The sequence below is a fragment of the Loxodonta africana genome, chromosome 5 (genome assembly GCF_030014295.1).
Source record: "Loxodonta africana isolate mLoxAfr1 chromosome 5, mLoxAfr1.hap2, whole genome shotgun sequence".
Taxonomy (NCBI): domain Eukaryota; kingdom Metazoa; phylum Chordata; class Mammalia; order Proboscidea; family Elephantidae; genus Loxodonta; species Loxodonta africana.
Window position 1 is genome coordinate 67,995,057 of NC_087346.1, and position 22,145 is coordinate 68,017,201.

At 38.5% G+C, this 22,145-nt stretch overlaps 1 non-coding gene across 1 annotated transcript; it reads left to right on the forward strand.

The window, feature by feature from the left end:
* The first annotated feature begins 454 nt into the window (after positions 1-454).
* LOC111751735 (U6 spliceosomal RNA) lies at positions 455-560 on the forward strand. Its single transcript, XR_002786825.2, has one exon. It is a non-coding gene; the product is annotated as a U6 spliceosomal RNA (small nuclear RNA).
* Positions 561-22,145: the final 21,585 nt, after the last annotated feature.

The following is a 22,145-nucleotide window of genomic DNA, read 5'->3' on the forward strand; positions in this document are numbered from 1 at the left end:
TGAAAGGTCAGCAAAAAAGAGGAAGACCCTCAACGAGATGTATTGAAACAGTGGCTGCAGCAATGGGCTCAACCATAACAACAAGTGTGAGAATGGTGCAGGACTGGGCAGTGTTTCATTCTGTTGTACATAGGGTCACCATGAGTCGGAACCAACTCTATGGTGCCTGACAGCAACAACAATCCAGGCATAGACCATTGGACCCATAAACACTCCAATGAAATAACAGGTACCTGAATATTTGTAGGGCTTAATAAGAATTTCCTAACCCACAAGTGTCTTTCCAAGGCCTACAATCTAATAGCCACACCCTAGTTATGCTGTCTGATTAATATGATGTCATCAATATAGTGATCAGTGTGATGTTCTGTGGCATGCTCACATCATCCAGATCTCTTCTGACTATACTGAAAGTGGGCAAGTTAACATAATCAAGAATCAAAAATGGACATGAGTTCTCACTTCAGGAGCACGTATACTAAAATTGGAACAATACAGAGAAGATTAGCTTGGCCACTGCACTGGATGACATGCAAGTTCATGAAGCGTTCCATATTTTTATGATCCCACTTAAATGAAATATCTAGAATAGGCAGGTGTACACAGACCAAAGTGTACCAGCAGTTACTGAAGGTGGACAGGATGAAAGGGGAAAGAGAGATTCTTTGCTTAGGGGACACTGAACTTCTGTTAAGGGTGATAGGGAAATTTGGAAACAGTAGTGATGGATGGACAACATGATGAATATAATGAATGTAATTAACGTTATTGAATTGTACATGTAAAAAATGTTGAAATGGAAAATGTTACATGCACATTTACCACAATTTAAAAAATGTACACTACTATCTTTTTCCCACATGAATGTTAACTGTTTCTGAACCTCTTTTACAATCGGAATAGAAAAGAATGTTTTTGCTGAATCAATGGTTGAAACCATGTATCTGAGGATTTATTAATCTTATTAATCAATTCCAGTTATACATTCAGGGGCTTTGTAAACAACCACTGGTGTGGGGGCCCAGCTGGCCCATTCTGAGTTGCACTTTAGCCAGAGATAATTTATTGCCTGATCCCTATAAATCACCACTCTAACAGGGTACCTTGATGATGCTTGAAGTTTCTGGGTATTAATGTCATCTCAGTCTTCATGTCCAATAATCCTCCAAATGCTTGAGTATTCTCTTTCCGCTAGTGTACAGCCACCCAAGGTAAATGTCATAGGTCCCCTTAGGGAAGGATTGGGGAAATCATTACAGTATATACATGCCAGGATGTGGTAGGATTCTTCTACTTAGGGTCCCAGTCACCTTTTCAGCCATCAAGGAATTAATTGTCATCAATCCATTAGTTTATTAATTTGAAAATTAACTTTCCTTAATTCTAAAAATTAATGTCTCAGTCCTCTGAACTAAGCGAGGCATTGTGACTCTTCATTGGAGCAACTGCCCTCAACCTCCTGCTCCTCCATTCTTGCCTCTTTTCTTGTTGTAGATGTTAAGCAGCACCCTTGTTTGTCCACTTATCTATTTTGCTCTTAGGGATGCCATGTTTATTATGCCTCTCCACAACTCCCTGGAATCAGGTCCCAGTGACTGCCTATCTATTCTTGTCAGTCATTATGGTAATTGAAGTCTCCTGGGTTCTGGCACTAAGCCCGAGCACATGACCTCTATTACTTTGGGGAAAGGGGGTGAGCTTTATCCCCATGGATATAAATGAACCCAGCTCTGTGACCACCTGTCCTGCTGTCAGCCCTGGCCTGCAGAGGAGAGCTGCCACTAAACATTATAATGATGCTGGTGCCCCTCACCACTATTCCTGATGACCATGGAGTATGATATCTTCTCTGGGTCTTTGCATGGAACCTGTGGTATGTCTTCTGGCCTCACATAATATATCCACTCCACCATGCCCACTTCCCTGAACCTTTTTATACCTTCCGCTACCATTGGACCACCACCCATCTGTCAATGTGTCATACTGTGGTGGCTTTTGTGTTGCCGTGATACCAAAAGCCATGCCACCAGTATTTCAAATACCAGGAGGGTCACCCATAGCGGACAGGTTTCAGCAGAGTTTCCAGTCTAAGACAGACTAGGAAGAAAGACCTGGCCATCTACTTCTGAAATTAGCTGATGAAAAACCCTATGGATCACAACAGAACATTGTCTGACTTACGGGGTAGCAGAGTCACAGTAACCACCTAACTCTGCTGTCCATGTAGGTACTCTTTCCATTATACCTTTCAAATGCCTGAATCATTGCATCTGCAAGGTATTTTTCTCCACTGGGATGTTTTCCCATATTACATCAGGTGAAGTCTTTAGCAATTGCGCTGCCACCTTGTGCCATGGACTATCTATGCCCCATGGACCATTCAAGGCGGCATCCTCTTTGCTGCCAGCCAGTTTCCAACCCAATCTTATTGTTTGTTTCTTCAAACCATTCCTGGCACCATTCCGAGCTGAACTTTAGTCAGAGACAATTTATTACCTGGTCTCTATAAATTGCCACTCTAACAGGGTAGCATGATGATGCTTGGAGTTTCTGGATATTAATGCCAGTTTGGGTCTTTGAGAAAAAAATGCCAAGCTGGGATTAAATGTGCATGAGATTTTTTTTTTTAGGGGAAATGCCTGTGAAGGACAAAGGGGAAGGAGCCAGAGAAGGCAGGAGAGTCCTCAGACCATGATGCAGGAGAAGGAGAATACAGAGGAGTTGTGTAGGAAGAGTTCCGGGTGCAGTGCAACCCTGAGAAAGTCTCAGCCAGGAGGAGTCCTCAAGTCTAAGTCACCTATTAAAGGAATCTATGTCTCATAGGAATGGACGTGCATTAGCATCACTGTAATACTTGGACTGGAGAACCCTACAAGAAGCATGACCTCAATATGAACTTGGGAATGGATCCAGAAGGGCAGCATCTGGGGCCATCAGTCAATTATACTTCCTGCAGCGGGGAATCTGAGTGGTGCATTTTCATGACCACAAATGAGGAATAGCTACCTATGAGGCCACAAAAGCAGACAAAGGTCAGAAGACAAAGTGCCTGCATGCAATGCTATGGAGTTTAGAAAGGGTCCTGTAGGTCCTACAGTGCAAGAACAGGGTCAGAAAAAAGAAAACAGACTTAAGAGATAGCTTTGAGGTAGAGTTAACAGGACATGATGACAAATTAAACTTGACAAAAAGAAAGAGCCTTGACTCCCAGGTTTCTGTTTTGGAAAATACATTGTATGTGTCGCACAAAGTTAATAGTGAACTGAAATCCTTCTCCTACTATCAAGGGAGAAATTGCATTCTCTTCCCAGTCACCCAAACTTAAAACATTGGTATTGTTTCTGACTCAATTCAGCATTATCGAATACCTACAAAAATAATACATCATCTCTGCCTTCTATGGCCTTCTTCTCTCAGCACAATAATAATAACACAAACTACTATTTCCCAGAACTTAGTACTGAAGTCACAATTATAGGGAGAATCTAAATTCTTCATGTGGAGACTAGATTGTTTTTCGAAAGAAAATTAAGGTGGGTAATGTATGTTTTTAATGTATGTTTGCAGTTAGGAAAATTGGGGAAAAAACAGCCTCAGCCATTGTTGGTGGACAGCATGAAGTCAAGCTATCAACTCACCTGCTGCTCAGGAGGACAGAACTCCCTTCTCCCCCTCTTCAGACCAGGAGACTCCCATTGTTTAGTGGCCATGGAATAATCCCATCTCATGACAACCCCTTTCACAACAGAACAAAAAGCTGAACAGTCCTGCACCATCGCCATGATCAGTGGCAGATAGGACCGTTGTGATTCACAGGGTTTTCATTGGCTGATTTTTGGAAGTAGATCACCACGTCTTTCTTCCTAGTCCATCTTAGTCTGGAAGCTCTGCTGAAAACTGTTGAACATCACTGCAACACTCATGCTTCCAGTGACAGATGAATGGCAAAAGTGAAAGCCCTAGTGTGGGGGACAAAGAACTCAGTCTGGCCTTTGTTTCTGGTTTCTGGGAAATGTTGTTGTGTGCCATCGAGTCAATTCCGACTCATAGCAACCCCGTAGGACAGAGGAGTACTGTCCCATAAGGTTTCCTCGGCTATAGTCTTTACAGAAGCAGATTATGGGCTCTTTTCTCTTTCAGAGCCACTGGTGGGTTTGAACCACTAATCTTTCGGTTAGCAGCCAAGTGCTTAACCACTGCGCTTCCAGGACTGACCTAACTCTGGGTGATTAGGGTAAGAGAGAGGGAATGCTAAAGAAGTGGCTGGCAACAAGAAATGGAGATGTGGGAAGGTGAAGCCTGGGTCCAATTCCAGGTAGGAATTGGGTTCACGCTAATTCTTAATATGCAGTTAGCGATGAAGGTAGGGTTTGCCCACGTTGCCCCTTTGTAGTGCAGCTGGAAGCTCACCATGCCAACTGAAACCTACAGCAACAGGACTATCAGGAAACATGAAAGGCTCTGGGGCCAGAACTTCCTTAGGATTCTTCTGTCATGTGGAGAGTCAGAGTCTCCCCTGGGAGACGTAAGGACACAAGAAAGTGGAATACTTGACAGGGAACTGAGGGAAGAAGACAAGTGAGAGGATTAAGGTGACAGAAAATTGGGAATGAAGATAAGAATGGGTCTTAAAATAAGATTTCATCACTCTTCTACAGAACACAGGAACAAATTTGATGAATTAAAGTAAAAACTTCAGCCTCCCAGTTTTGTACTGCTTTAGGGTAGTTGTCTTAACACTATAGTTAAAAATAAAAATAAATACAAGTTCCCTGAACATAGTTCTGTTGTATATAGGGCTGCTATGAGTCGGAACCAACTCGATGTCATCTAACAGCAACAGTGGTAATGGAAGAGGTAGCATTCAAGAAGAGGGCAAAATGACTCTGATTATCTGCTGTTAGGATACCATCAACCCCGCACTTTGGCATTAGTAGGTGGAGACTGAAGAAAAAAAATGTGACTACATTATGACAAGAATAATATTTTCAACATTTGTATTAAAATAACCCACCTAGTGAACTAGGAAAACATTGGTGAATTATTTCTAGAAGTGTAAGTCACCTACATTTTAGCCATTTTTCTGTACCTATATTACAAATCGTTTACGGGCAGAAATGATGTGTTATCTTTGTATCCCTTCCATTCCCCAGCCAGTGCCCTGCACACAGGAGACCTTAATTCCGGAACAAGTCGGAGATTAATGCCAGTATTTTAAGCCTGAATGGTGGAAACAAGGAAAATAAAATCAACACAAGGAAATAGTAAGGAAAGATGATTTTATTAATTCAAGAAAACAACAAGCTAGTACAAGTTGACATATATAAATTTATATAATACAAATTTATATAATTAAACTGCAAAAAATATACACTTTTGGGTGAATATACTGCAAGAGATAATATTAAGCTAATTAGGATGGCACCTAACAACAATAGGTTTGGTAAGCTGTTATACCAAGTGTCACATAAAATGTAACTACTATTGATTTCTCTTTATAGCAAAAAAAAAAAAAAAGTTGCTGTCAAGTTGATGGCAACTCATGGCAACTCCATCCATGTTAGAGCAGAACTGTGCTCCATAGGGTTTTCACTGGCTGACTTTTCAGAAGTAGATTTCCAGGCCTTTCTTTTGAGGCACTGCTGGGAGGACTCAAACTTCCAACATTTCAGTTAGCAATTGAGGATGTTAACCATTTGCACCACCAAAAGGTTTATATTCAAAATCATTTGAATAACTTTTTTTAAATTTAGTCTTTACCAAGAACATAGGACAAGTTTGTTGCTGGAAGGAATTCATGGAATCACTATACCAAAAAGAATTGGTTGACACTCAACCATTTCAGGAGGTTGCATATGATCAGGAACTGATGGTACTGAAGGAAGAGGTTCAAGGTGCACTGAAGGCACTGGTGAAAAACAAGGCTCTAGGAATTGACAGAATACCAACTGAGATCTTTCAACAAACAGATGCAGCACTGAAAGTGCTCACTCGTCCATGCCAAGAGGTTTGGAAGAGAGCTACCTGGTCAACAGACTAGAAGAGATTCATATTTATGCCTTGTCCCGAGAAAAGTGATCCAATTGAATGTGGAAGTTATCAAACAATATCATTAATGTCACACACAAGTAAAATTTTGCTGAAGATCATTCAAAAGTGTTTGCAGCAGTACATGGACAGAGAACTGCCAGAAATTCAAGCCAAATTCAGAAGAGGACATGGAACCAGGGATATCATTGTTAATGCCAGATGGACCCTGGCTGAAAGCAGGGAATACCAGAAAGATGTTTACCTGTGTTTTACCGACTATGCAAAAGTATTTGACTGTGTGGATCACAACAAATTATGGATAACATTGTGAAGAATGGGAATTTCGGAACATTTAATTGTGTTCATGAGGAACCTGTATATGGATCAAGAAGCTGTCATTCGAAAAGAACAAGGGGATATTGCATGGTTTAAAGTAGGAAAAGGTGTGTGTCAGGGTTCTATCATTTCACCCTACCTGTTCAATCTGTATGCTAAGTAAATCATTTGAGAAGCTGGACTATATGAAGAAGAATGGGGAATCAGGATTGGAGGAAGACTCATTAACAACCTGCGTTATGCAGATGACGCAACCTTGCTTGTTGAAAGTGAAGAGGACTTCACTTATTGATGAAGATGAAAGACTACAGCATTCAGTATGGTTTGTTGTTGTCGTCAGGTGTCACTGAGTCGGTTCCAACTTATAAAGACCCTATGTTGTTGACCAGGTAGCTGCCTTCCAAATTTCTTAGCATGGATGAGTGAGCACTTCCAGTGCTGCATCCATTTGCTGAAAGATCTCAATTGGTATTCCGTCAATTTCTAGAGTCTTATTTTTCGCCAAAACTTCCAGTGCAGCTTGGACCTCTTCCTTCAATACCATTGGTTCCTGATCATATGCTACCTCCTGGAATGGTTGAATGTCAACCAATTCTTTTTGGTATAGTGACTCCATGTATGTATTTCTTCCATCTTCTTTTGATGCCTCCTGTGTCATTTGATATTTTCCCTGTAGATTCCTTCAATATTGTAACTTGAGGCTTGAATTTTTTCTTCAGTTCTTTCAGTTTGGGAGATGCTGAGCTTGTTCTTCCCTCTTGGTTTCCTAACTCCAGGTCCTTGCCACATGTAAAACACATCCACTCCATCATATCAGAGCAAAAGTCTTAAATCAACTCCAAGTCCAAAATCCAAAAATTCCTTTTTATCTGTGAAATCTAAAATACAAGTTATCTGATTCCAAAGTACAATGGTGGAACAGGCACAAGCTATACATTTCCATTACAAATGAGAGAAATTGATTGGAAAGTAAGAATAATTCAATTCATAACAGTATCTTCTTTCAATACAAGGCTGTCTTCATCTACACTGAAAATCTGTTCTTTAGTGTAACCACCTTCATCAATTATCTTAGCTAGATCTTCTGGATAACTTGCTTCAGCTTCTACATCAGCACTGGGGCTGCTTTGCCTTTTAATTTTATGTTATGGAGACGGCTTCTTTCCTAAAACCTCATGAACCAACCTCTGGTAGCTTCAAACTTTTCTACTGCAGCTTTCTCACCTCTCTCAGCCTTCACAGAATTAAAGAGAGTTAGGGCCTTGCTCTGGATTAGGTTTGGGTTTAAGGGAATGTTGGGCTAGTTTGATCTTCTATTTAGACCACTAAAACTTTCTCCATATCAGCAATAAGGCTGTTTCACTTTCTTATCATTCGTGTGTTCACTGGAGTAACCCCTCTAATTTCCTTCAAGAACTTTTCCTTTGCACTCACAACTTGGCTAACTGTTTGGCACAAGAAGCCTAGCTTTTGTCCTATTTTGGCTTTTCACATGCCTTCCTCACTAAGCTTAATAATTTCTAGCTTTTGATTTAAAGGGAGAGACATGCAACTCTTCCTTTCACTTGAACACCTAGAGGCCATTGTAGGGTTATTAATTGGCCAAATTTCAATATTGTTGTTTCTCAGGGAGTACAGAGGCCTGAGGGAAGGGAGCGAGATGGGGAGCAGTCAGTTGATAGAGCTGTCAGAACACAGACAACATTTATTAAGTTCACCTTTTTATACGGGCATGGCTGGTGGGGCCCCAAAACCATTACAATAGTAATCAAAGGTCACTGATCACGGGTTGCCATAACAGATGTAATAATATGAAAAAATTTGAAATATTTTGAGAATTACCAAAATGTGACACAGAGACAGGAAACATGCTGTTGGAAAAATGGCACTGATAGACTTGCTTGACACAGGGTTGCCACAAACTTTCAACGTGTAAAAAAACACAGAATCTGTGAACCACAATAAAGTGAAGTGCAATAAAATGAGGTATGCCAGTACACAGGGTCATTATGAGTCAGTAGCAACTCAATGACACCTAACAATAACTTATTTTTGGTTCAAGGAATATATATGATTGTTTGTTTTTCCCTCATACCCAGTGAATTTTCTCCTATACCCCTTGACTCCACATTAGTAACCCCAGAGGAGCCCATGAGCCTTTCAGAGAAAAAAAAGAAAGAAAAAACGAGGACAGCCACTTAACATCTCTGAGTTTCATTTTATTCATCTTTGAAATGGTAATTATAATAATCATAATGCTATACTGGAAGATTTACTATGAACATCAAATTGGATATTACGTAAAAGCTCATTGTAAAACATTATATAATTGTTACTTAATAATAAACATTTCAGTAAGAGTTTAAGCCTGCAGGGTATTGAGACATAGTATGGGCAAAAGAATTATGTGAGATTATCAGCATAATGTATTTGTGTAAAAGTTTTACTACGTTTTTAAAACTCTAAAAAATGACATTATGATGTCCTGTTGTTATAGTGGAATGCCAGACATCGGCAAATAATAAATCTTCTTATAAAGGTTATGCTGATATATGTATATAAAATATGTTTAGGAATAGAATGAAACAATAAATAAGAATATCATCCGTGTTTAAGTTTCAAAATATCTCTGACTTTAAAAACTATGAAGGGTTGGTAGAGGATCTTTGCTCAATCTTAGTTTCATCTACTTAGCTTAAGTCAACTTAGAACATGTATTTAAAGAGACTATAAACAAATTAACTTGTTTTGGTGATGTGGGAAATAATTTTAAACATTAGTTTGATAATCTTATTTTTTCCATGTAAGATGTCTACAAATGACCAAATTTAACTCAGATAATTCCCAAAGTTTTATTTTCCTTTTCGTTGCTCTTCTCCAAGTACCTTTCACAGAGATTTCATTCATTCTCTAAAAATCAAATATCATTTCTATATAGATTGTCGTTGTTAGTTGCTGTCAAGGCATCTCCAACTCACGGCACCTTCACGTACAACTGAACAAAACATTGTTCAGTCTTGCCCCATCCTTACAATTGTTGGTATACTCAAATCCATTGTTGCAGCCACTGAGAACTTTCAGTGCCTGCTTCCAACCTATGATGCTCATCTTCCTGCCTGTATTAGACAATATTCTGTTATAATCCAAGGAGTTTTCGTTGGCTGATTTTCAGAAGTGTATCGCTAGGTCTTCATTCCTAGTCTTTCTTAATCTGGAAACTCCATTGAAATCTGTCCACCATGGATGACCCTGCTGGTATTTGAAATACTGGTGGCATTTCTTCCAGCATCATAGCAACACTCAAGCCACTGCAGAATGACAAACTGACAGACAAGTGGTAGCTATAGAGATTACTACCGAATATTTATTTTTAATCCAATTTTCTCCTCAGAATTTTAGTCCCTCACCTTAAACATTCTGCTAGGTGTTTATTCATATATTTCAAAGTCTCCTTAAAATTAAAATTTTAAAAATCTTTTCCAATCCCTCCCTCCCCTCTCTCCTACCAGCCTGGCTGCAGGGTCCTCTGCACTATCAGTGTTCTTGTTACCCTGGCTCTCAATCAAAATGTCATCTTTCACATAGCTCTCCTTTTCTCTCCGAACCCAAATATAACCAAAACTTTGCTGATTCTCTCTTCAAAGCATTTATTCCATGCTACTTTTTTTACCTTGCTAGTGTGGTGCTACTACTCTACTTAAGGCATTACTTTCCTTACATTTAAGTGTCTTCATTCATCTTCCAACTTCCAATACCTCCCTAATTCATACCTTTTACAGACAGACTGTACTTCCTAAAGCATTTATTTCCCCATTTCTGTTACAAAACTCTCAACCATCCTTATATCTATAAAATAAAGACCCAAACTTCTTAATTTGGCTTTCAAGGTTATCTAAAATTTGACCATATATAAACTTTCCTAGCACATATATTACAACTTTCAACCAAGCCAAAGCAATATCTTTATTCTAAATCTGCTTTGCTCCTTCTGCCTCTGTATGCTTTGTCACATCATGTTGTTGTTGTTACCTGCCTTCAAGTCGATTTTGACTCATAGAGTCCTTATGTACAACAGAACAAAACATTGCCTGGTCCTGCTCTATCCTCACAATTGTTGCTATGTTTGAACCCATTGTTTCAGCTGCTCTGGAATCCATCTCATTGAGGATCTTCCTCTTTTTCGCTGAGCCTCTGCTTTACCAAGCATATGTCCTTCTCCAGGAACTGGTCTCTCCAGATAACATGTCCAAAGTACATAAGACAAAGTCTTGCCATCCTCACTTCTAAGAAGCATTCTGGCTGTACTATTTCAAGACAGATTGGTTCATTCTTCTGAAAGTCCATAAACCAAAAAAAAAAAAAAAAAAAACTCTATTGCTGTCAAGTCGATTCTGACTCATGGTGACCCTATAGGACAGGGTAGGACTGCCCCATAGGGTTTCCAAGGAGCTTCTGGTGAATTCAAACTGCCAATCTTTTGGTTAGCACCCGAACTCTTAACCACTATGCCACCAGGTTTTCTGAAAGTCCATAGTATATTCAATATTCTTCGCCAATGCCATAACCAAGTGCATCCATTCTTCTTTGGTCTTCCTTATCCATTGTTCAGCTCCTACATGCATATAAGGCAATAGAAAATATCATGACTTGGGTCAGGCACACTTTAGTCCTCAAAGTGATATCTTTGCCTTTTAACACTTTAAAGAGGTCTTTTGACCTCTTTATTGAAGACCAGGTGAGTTGTGGAATGACATAAAAGACATCATGCGTGAAGAAAGCAAAAGGTCATTAAAAGGACAGAAGAGAGGGAAAAAAAGACCAGGTGGGTATCAGAAGAGACTCTGAAACTTCCTCCTGAATGTCAAGTAGCTAAAGCAAATGCAAGAAATGATGAAGTAAAAGAGCTAGGTGAACAGAAGATCTCAAAGGGTGACTCGAGAAGACAAAGTAAGTATTATAATGAAATGTCGAAAGACGTGGAATTAAAAAACCAAGAGGGAAGAATACTCCTGGAATTTCCCAAGCTGAAAGAACTGAAGAAAAAATTCAAGCCTAGAGTTGCAATGCTGAAAGATACTATAGGCAAAATATTGAACGACACAGGAAACATCAAAAGAAGATGGAAGGAATGCACAGAGTCACTGTACCAAAGACAATTGGTCAACATTCAGTCATTTCAAGGGGTAGTATATGATCAAGAGTCAATGGTACTGTCACTTCATACACCAATGGAAATGCCCTTTCTCCTCCCCTGTTAACAGCTATTCTACCATAATCACTAATTTATTCATTAAACAAAATGTACTGGGCATCACTAATGTTCCAGGCCCTATATAAATAGGAATGAATAAGCCATGGTGCCTGTATTTAAAACCTGGTAAATTAAGCAGACACAAAAACAACTAATGCAATTATTCTATAATGGCAACATAAACAACAGGAATAGTTACTCAGTCCACCCAATTCCATTTCTCAATTTTGAGACAAATGTCACAAATTTTGAGTGGGGTTGTCTACTCTGCCCCCCATGAAAACATGGTAATGGTGGGGAATATAAAATTCTATAACAAGAAGGAAGTGAAGCCAATCTATCATAGTTAAGAAAAGTTAATTGCTCCAGGAAACCAAACATATTAAAGTGAGCACAGAATTCATATTTGTACTCACAGATCTGGTACAAACATCTGATCATGTTTCAAAAATTTAGTAGAGCCAAACTCCTGTTAATTAGAACAGCAAGTGGGATACAGGGTAGGGCAGTTATACCATGACAGTGGCTGTACATGTTGACATTGACCCCTTATGCCCTGATGGAGCCCTACGTTAGCCAATCTTTAACATATTTACAGTCACTATTAGGAGTTGGGATTAGGGTAAAAGAATACATTACTGATCCAAAGTTCATTTCTCATGCTCCTTTAACCAAGATAGTAATTTAAAACACAGTGGACTTTCAGTCAATATGGTGCCCTAGATACACACATTGTAATGACTCCCTGAGAACAAAGATTAGAGAAACTAAGTAATAGAGACATAGAAAAAAAACTACTTCAAATTCCAAAGAATCAAATGGAGAGTTGAAGAAACAAACTGATTACCTGCTGGAAGGAGTGGCAGAATAAGGCCAGCAGGAAAACAGAGATTTGTAGGTCATCCATGCCTTGTCTGCCAGAGCACAGCAGCTTGGTCATTTTAGGATTGCATCAAACAACCACCATAGTGAGGAGCCCAGGAAAGAAGTTGCAAAGAGTGCACAGCTGGTGGGAGAGATCCTGTGCAAACAAACCCAGAAAGAAACGACAAAGTGGGCAGGATGCAGCCAGGGATGGAGCACTCCTGAGTGGGAAGCACAGGAGTGGTATAGCTTTAAAACTGGAGAATCAAGGGGAAGTATCTCTAGAACAAGGTAAACAGAACGAGCCATCTGAGCCTTAGAGAAGAGGAAAGCGTAGACAAGGAGTACACAATTGTGGACAAGTACAGTGGAGAAACAGAGGGGTGGGTGAGAGCTCCAGCCCTTCTGATGAGTGTAAGAAGGGAGGGAGCTAGACACTAGTGCAGAGACTGCTTGTCAGTGGAGGCACCTGGTCATTACATACAGGATCCACCCGGTGAAAGATCAACTCACAAAATAATAACTAGAGCTCCTCTCCCAAACATCCCTGTGCAAACAGTCACCTGCCATCTGCATTAGTATGTGTCCTGAAGTACAGGCAGATGAAGCCAAGTCATACAAGTCCAGCCCCACCCACTACCCCCTCCCTGAGGTACAGGGAACATATGCTAAAGGGCACAAGTCCGGCCATGTCCACCACCCCTTCCCTGAGGTACAGGAGGCTCACAATAATGCATGCAAGCTTGAATGACCACCACCCCCTTCCTGAGGTGCAGGTGATTCTCATTTCTGTGTGCAAGCCTAGCCCATCCACCTGTGCACTCAGGCCCCAACCACCTAGCAACTGTTGCTGTGTACACACAGTACTCAATCCAGTCACCAGAGAGGATACTGTTTGCACCCATGCCCTGGTAACTAGCCAGACAGACACATCATCTTTTCAGCAACACCAGTCATATCCTGACAAGTGCTATCAGCATCTCTGCCAAATGGTGAGTAGGATATCCTAGTGCCCACATCCAACGTCTGCCCAGCTGCAACATCATACAACCTACACCCAAACAGTTTCTGTAGGCCATATGCACTTACACTGAAACCCCTTGATACCCCACCACCTACTGAGACACCAATTCATGCATGCACAGCAGGCCCACATCCATTTAGGTAGCACTTTCTCACAGCAGATATGCAGACATCCTACTCTGACCTCCAGAGAATGTTCTAACTGCTAGCCCCAACCTGTAAGGATCCCATGGTCCCATAGCATTCTGGAGGGACCCTGACCACCTGGTATTTGTCACCCAATATCAGGGAAAAAAAACTGTTCTCCCACCTCCACTCAATCCAGTATGGGAAGACATATGAGCCTAACCATAGAGGACTCACACATGAGTGAGACCCACTATACCCAGAAGTGAGAGGAAATCACACCCAGCCAACAGACACCACCAAAGTCACATGTAGACCAGAATAATAAAACAACAATTAAAGTAATACAAAGAAAGAAAGACATTCTAAAGAGAAAGAGAAGAAACAAAGTTCTGGATACATCAAAACAAATTAAAAACAAGCACAAAACAAACATACATAGAATTAATAAAGAAATACATACATAAATAAATAAACACCCTAATGCTTTGAAGACAGCACAGACAATAACAAATCATATGAACAAACAGGATAAGATGGCTCAAAAGAGGGGCAAAACAAAGGGGCAGAAAATATTCCTCGGGAAGAAATGGAAATAGAACTACCTGATAAGGAATTCAAAAGACTTATTATATATAGGATCATCCAAAATATCAAGAAAAACACAAATCCCTAGAAGAATTCAGGAAAACAATACAAGAATAAAATGACAAAATAAATAATTAGAAACCATGCCAAAACAACAACTAGAAATCTAGAATATTAACAATAAAATATCAGAACTAGATGGATTCAGTACTGAGAGCAGCTCATGAAAAACAAACTGTCACCTACAAAGGTGCACCAATAAGATTAACAACTGTTTTCTCAGCAGAAACCATGCAGGCAGGAAGGCAATGGGATGACATATGTAAAATCCTGAAAGAAAAGAAATGCCAGCCAAGAATCATATATCCAGCAAAATTGTCTTTTGATATAATGGCAAAACTAAGACATCCTCAGAAAAACCAAAATTTAGGGAATTTGTAAAAACCAGACCAACATTACAAGAAATATTAAAGGAAGTCCTTCAGACAGGGAACCAATGATACCAGAGAACAACCTGAAATTAAGACACACAACAGCATTGCCCAGATACCAACATGGATACATAATTCATGGAAGTAAAATAAAACTGAAAATATGGAACCAGATATATCAATCCATAAACGATGACAGCTTCAAAACAAAAAAGGGGAATAAATGGTGTAGTTATAGAACTTCCACATGGAGAAGAAGTCAAGGTGATATCAAACTATGAGACTATTTTAAACTTAGGAAGAAAAAGGTACATTTTAGAGTAAACACACACAAAAAAATTAATAAATTTACTCACCAAAATAAAGAACATAAAAAAGACTCAGTAAACACAAAATAAACAACAAAAGTTACAAAAAGAATATCCATAAACAAAAAGAACTCAGCACAGAAAATTAGGCAGAAAAAAGAAACCATTAACACCACCAAAAAAAAGCATAAAAAAATGACAGCAGTAAATTCATACCTATGGATGATTACACTGAATGTAAACAGTTTAAATGCACCAGTCAAGAGACAGAGAGTGGCAGAATGGATAAACAAAAAACATGATCCATATATATGCTGCCTACAAGAAAAAAAACATACCTTAAATACAAAAACATAAATAGGTTAAAATCAAAGCATAAAAAAAAAATATATCACACAAATAGTAACCAAGAGAGACAATAATAATCTCTGATAAAATAGACTTTAAGTCAAAATCCCTTGTAAAAGGCAATAAGGGCATTGTATAATGAGTAAAGGGTCAATCCACCAAAAGGACATAACCATAATAAATATTTACGTACCAAATGACAGAGCTACAAAATACATAAAACAAATCAATAGAATTGAATAGAGACTTTAACATACCACTTTCAATAATGGACAGAACAACTAGAAAGAAACTCAACAAAAATAAAGAAGATGTAAATAACATAATCAACCAACTCAATCTCACAGACATATATAGAATATACCACCCAGCAGCAGCACAGTACACATTCTTATCCAACGCACATGGATCATTCTCCATAATAGACCATATGTTAGGCCATGAAGCAACTCTCAATAAGTTCAACAACATTGAACTAATACAAAACATCTTCTCTGATCATAATGTTGTAAAACTAGAAATCGATAACAGAAAGAACAAGGGAAAAAAATCAGATACATGGAACTGAATAACAGCTTACTTTAAAACTAGTGGGTAGTAGAATAAATTAAAAATTAAATTAAAAATTCTTAGAATCAAATTAGAATGAGAACACACCATAGCAAAACCTCTGGGACACATCAAAACAGAGCTCAAGGAGAATTTACTGCAATAAATCCACACATCAAAAAAGAAGAAAGGGCCAAAATCAATAGCTTACCCCTACAACTCAAACAAATAGAAACGGAGTAGCAAAAGAAGTCCACAGTCACCAGAAAAAGAGGAAAAAATAAAGATCAGAGCAGAAATAAATGAAATAGGAAACAGAAAAACAGTAGAAAGTATCAACAAGACTAGAAGGTGATTCTTTGAGAGGTTCAATAAAATTGACAAACTACTGGCCAAATTCATAAAGGAAAAAAATCGGAAGATGCCAACAACCAAAACAAGGAGTAAGATAGCTATTACAACAGAACCAACTAAGATAAAAAGATCATAACAGAATATTATGAAAAATTGTACTCCAACAAATAAAACCTAAAAGAAATGGACTAATTTCTAGAAGCACACTATCTACCTAAACTAACACAAACTGAGGTAGAAAATTTGAGCAGACCCATAAGAAAAGAAGAAACTGGAGTGGTTGTCTTGGTTATCCAGTGCTCCTATAACAGAAATACCACAAGTGGATGGCTTTAACAAAGAGAAATTTTTTCTCTCACAGTCTAGTAAGCTACAAGTCCAAATTCAGGGCATCAGCTCCAGGGGGAGGCTTTCTCTGTCTGTTGGCTCTGGAGGAAGGTTCTTGTCATCAATCTTCCCCTGGTCAAAGAGCTTCTCCTGGCTCTTGTTTCTTGGTGGTATGAAGTCCCTATGTCTCTCTGCTCGCTTTTCTCTTTTATATCTCATATTTTGAGATTGGCTCAAGACACAATCCAATCTTTTGGATCGAGTCCTGCCTCATTAACATTACTGCCCTAATTCCATCTCATCAATATCATAGAGACAGTATTTACAACACATAGGAAAATCACATCAGATGACAAAATGGTGGACAGTCACACAATACTGGGAATCATGACCTAGCCAAATTGACACATATTTTTGGGGGACACTGTCAATCCACGACAGAGGTCATTAAAAAAACTCCCGACAATAACAATAACAACAACAAAAAAACTCAATCCAGATGGCTTCACTGGAGAATTCTACCAAACATTCAGAGAAGATTTGACATCAATTCTATTTAATCTATTCCAGAACATAGAAAAGGAAAGAATACGCCCTAATTCATTCTATGAAGACAGCATAACCCTGATACCAAAGCCAGACAAAGACACCAATAAAAAAGAAAATTACAGACAAATATCCCTCATGAATATAGATGTAAAAATTCTCAACAAAATTCTAGCCAACAGAATTCAACAACATATCAAAAAAATAATACATCACAGTCAAGTGGGATTCATACCAGGGATGCAAGGATGGTTCAATGCTAGACAATCAATCAGCATAATTCACCACATAAATGAAACGAAGGAAAAGAATCACATGATCATCTCAATCAACACAGAAAAGGCGTTTGATAAAATCCAACACCCTTTCCTGATAAAAACTCTCAGCAAAATAGGAATAGAAGGGAAATTTCTCAATACAATTAAGGGTACCTATTAACCAAGTCGACATTATTCTCAACAGAGAAAAATTGAAAGCATTCCCTTTGACAGCGAGAATGAGACAAGGATGCCCTTTATCACTACTCTTACTCAATATTGTATTGGAAGTTCTATAAATCCAATAAGGCAAGGAAAGGAAATAAACGTTATTCATATTGGAAAGGAAGAAGTAAAACTATCCTTATTAGCAGAAGACATGATCCTACACATAGAAAATTTCAGATACTCTACAAGAAAGTTACTGGAATTAACAGAAGGATTCAGCAAAGTGGCGGAGTAAAAGATCAACACACAAAAGTTGGTTGAGCTCTTCTACCTTTACAAGGAGGACTCTGAAAAGGAAATCAGGAAACTGGTACCATTTACAACAGCCCCCAAAAGGATAAAATACTTAGGAATAAACCTAATTGGGGATGCAAAAAGATTTATATAAAAAAAAACTATTCAAAAAAAAAAACTACTGGATGAAACCAAAAGAGATCTACATAAATGAAAAACATTTCATGCTCATGGATTGGAAGGCTTTAACATTGTGAAAAATGTTAGTACTACCAGAAGTGATCTATAGATACAAAACAGTCCCAATTCAAATACCAACAATCTTCTTTAATGAAAGAGAAAAACTAATCTCCAACTCTATATAGAGAGGAAGGAGTCCCTGAATAGCTAAAGCAATATTAAAAAAGAAGAAGAAAAGTAGGATGCCTCTCACTTCCCAGTCTCAAAACTTACTATACAGCCACAGTAATCAAAACAGGCTGGTACTGGGTCAATGCCAGACACACAGACCAATGGAATAGAATTGAGAACCCAGAAGTAAATCCATCCATCTACGGGCAGCTGATCTTTGACAAAATGTCAAAATCCATTCAAGGGGGAAGAAACAAATGGTGCTGGCAAAATTAGATACCCATATGCAGAAAAATGAATCAGGATCCATACCTCACACCATGCACAAAAACTAACTCGAAGTGGGTCAAAGACCTAAATGTTAAAGCTAACGCTAAAAGTTGCTTCAAGGTAACTTAGGATCAAAACTAGGGTACCTAACTTTTACCATGAACAGATTATCAAACAAAACTAAAAACATGAAGACAGATAACTAGGACCTCCTAAAAATTAAATATTTATGCCCTTCAAAAGACTTTACCAGAGAATAAAAAGAGAACTTACAGACTGGGAAAAAAATCTTTGTCAGCAACATATCTGATAAGGGTCTAATCGCTAAAATACATGGAAAAATCCAACACCTCAACAAAAAAAAAGGCAAACAATCCAATTAAAAAATGACCAAAGGTCATGAACAGACACCACCAAAGAAGACATTCAGGTGGCTACCAAACACATGAAGAGATGCTCATGATCATTAGCCATTAAAAGAGAGATGCAAATCAAAACTGCAATGAGATGTTCTCTCACCCTTGCAAAAATGGCACTGATCAAAAAACAGAAAACAAATACTGTTAAGGTTGTGGGTGGACTAGAACTCATACATTGTTGGTGAGATTGTAAAATGGTACAACCTCTATGGAATAGTACGGCGCTTCCTCGAAAAGCTAGAAACATAAATACCTTATGATCCGGCAATTACACTGCTGGGTATATACCCTAGAGATGGAAGAACAGTGACACAAATAAACATATGCACATCTATGTTCATTGCAGAATTATTCACAATAGCAAAAAGATGGAAACAACCTAAGTGCCCATCAACGGATGAATGGATAAATAAATCCTACATATATACAATGAAATACTACACAACTATACAGAATAATGATGAGTCTGCAAAACATCTTATAACATGGATGAATCTGGAGAACATTATACTAAATGAAATAAGTTAATCAAAAAAGGACAAACATTGTATGGTCTCACTTTTATAATAAGTCAAGAATAAGTATACACACAGAAAGCAACATTCTCTGACGGTTACCAGGGATGGAAGAAGGAGGGAGGGAGAATCACTTTCTAGATAGTAGACGCTTGTTATTTTTGGTGATGGGAAAGGCAGTACCCAATACAGGTAAAGTTTGCACAACTTGTGCAAGATAAATGAAGACACTAAAGAAATAGGCAAGAATAAGGGACACTTCTAGTAAATACTATAATGTTATACAATTTTGCAGCAACAATAATAACAAAAAAAAGTGCCTGGTTACATAGGAAAATATGTATGCACATAGGAAGGCACGTGTGAGTATACGTATATGCATGTATAGGTTTATCTGTAGGCAAGCATATGTATATACATGTTTATGTGCACTGTGTATATATTCATATATATAGTAAACCACATAGGGGCACAGTTACAGATAATTCCTAGACATAACCAAACACCTCGTGGGACTGGTTTACTGGGTGTGAGGGCTTGGGACCATAGTCCTGTGGGACAACTGTGTCAATTGGCATAACATAGTTCATGAAGATAATGTTTGTTCTACATCCTAGCTCGGTGAGTAGCATCTGGGGTCTTAAAAGCTTGCGAGCAGCCATCTAAGATTCAACTGTTGGTCTCTACCCATGTGGAACAAAAGTGAATGAAGGAAACCAAAGACTCAAAAAAGAAACTAGTCCAGAGGACGAATAGCCCATATGAACCATATCCTCATCTAGACTGAGATCAGAAGAACTAGATAGTGAATGGCTGCCATTACTAATAGTTCTGACCAGGGACATAATAGAAGGTCCTGGATAGAATGGGAGAAGAAATGTAAAACAAAACTCAAGCTATTTGAAAAGGCCAGACTTATTGTACTGATAGAGGAATCCCCGGGACTATAACCCTAAGATACCCTTTGAAGTTGGAACTGGATTTACTCCCAGTGGTCATCTTTTATCCAAATAGTAGACTGGCTTATGAAATAGACAATATCACTCTGAATACCGTGCTCCCTTTAATAATCAACTGTATGAGACCAAACAGTCAACATGTGCCCTAAAACAAGGATAGGAAGTTAAGGAGGGGCTGGGAAGCTTGCTTAATGGAAACAGAACAAAAATAATGGAAATGTTGACACAGTGTGAAAAATGTAACTAATGTCATGAAACAATCTGTATAAAAACTGTTAAATGGGAACCTAATTTGCTATCTAAACTTTCACCTAAAACACAAGAAAATATTAAAAACAACAATAGTCACAGGTGTAATAATGGATGTTATGAATCTAAGCTGTGTTTGTAATTTGGCTGATGGTGGCTATCTATCCCTTGTTTTATTTGCATGCCTGTGGAAACAATCTAATAAGATAAACTGTTTATTTCCTCAATTTGTCATGCCAGAGTTTATCTGTTCCCTACTCATGCTTGCGGGAAGTCAAAATTCTCATTATTTTTTCAATAGAGTCAGTAACCCTTTTGTATTATGCAGAACCAACCAATCAATCAATAAATATTTAGAGGGTAACTGAAACATGTTGGGAATAATAAGCAAGGGGAAAACTGGAGATCGAGAAAAGATAAGCGAGGTGAAATAGATGCAGAGTAGGAGCAGATGTTTTTGTAATGCCTTTTTGGAAGGGATAAAGGCAGCTGAGGTAGAGTAGACCTTGAAAAAAGAAGCGTTGTTTAGATGAGAGAGTCAGAGACTGAGACTGGTGTAAGTGAAAGATTAATGCAGTGTAATCAGACTTACTATGCACCAGAAACAGAGGGAAGAATATCCAACTATCTTCAGAGGGTGGGAGAGATGGCGGGGGCGGGGGGGGAGAGTACTCTGTGATTACCCACTAAGAAATATGGTTGCTATTTGTTCCCGTTTAAATCAGCTAAATTATTGTCTCTGGTGCTGCTATGAGGAGCTCCCCCTAACCATATAGAGTACACAAAGAGCTATAATATTTACTCCTAGCCCCCTAAGGAGTCCGCAGCTCAATTAGACAAATTGTTTATGGTTACATAAGAAAAAAAAATAATCACAATAACAAACTTTCAATGCAGCACAGTTATTCCTCCTCAGTTGCGAGTTTGATTTGCGGAAGTTTCAACATACATGAATTTACTTCTGTAGAATTTTTGGCAACAAATTTATGTCCATTTTAGACTGACTGAGTAGATCTTGAGAATAATAAAAAAAGAATCCAGAGACTAGGAACAGAGAAGAAAGTTAAGTAGATGGCAGAAGAGTTGGTTTTGTTGTTGTTGTTGTTGTTGTTGTTAGCAAAGTCTTCAAAGAGATAAAAGCAAGAGAAAGTAAATTCAGGCCCTGGAAGTGCACTCTGGGCTAACTGTGTGATGGAAGCCTATGCACACAGAACAAGGGAGTTCATTATACCTTGTACATTATAGGATACACAATGTATCTTCTAAACAAACACTACTTGGGAAGAATAATTTACTCATAGTGTCTCTAGCCTATAGCATTTCCCACTTTTATTACAGAAAGTCAGCTCACTGTCTACTGAACACGTATATTTGGCTTCCCTTCCTCCATAATTTTACCCATTGTGCTACCTGCCTAAATTATCCTCACTCTATACATGCTAAGCTCATCTTTTAAGACTGAACTCATAGTACCTCTATCAGTAATCATATTACCCCTCTGGCTAAAGTCTTCTCCTACCCCATTAAGACAAAGTGATTTTATTTTCTTTCCACAAATGCCTAGAGTATATTTAGACAATTC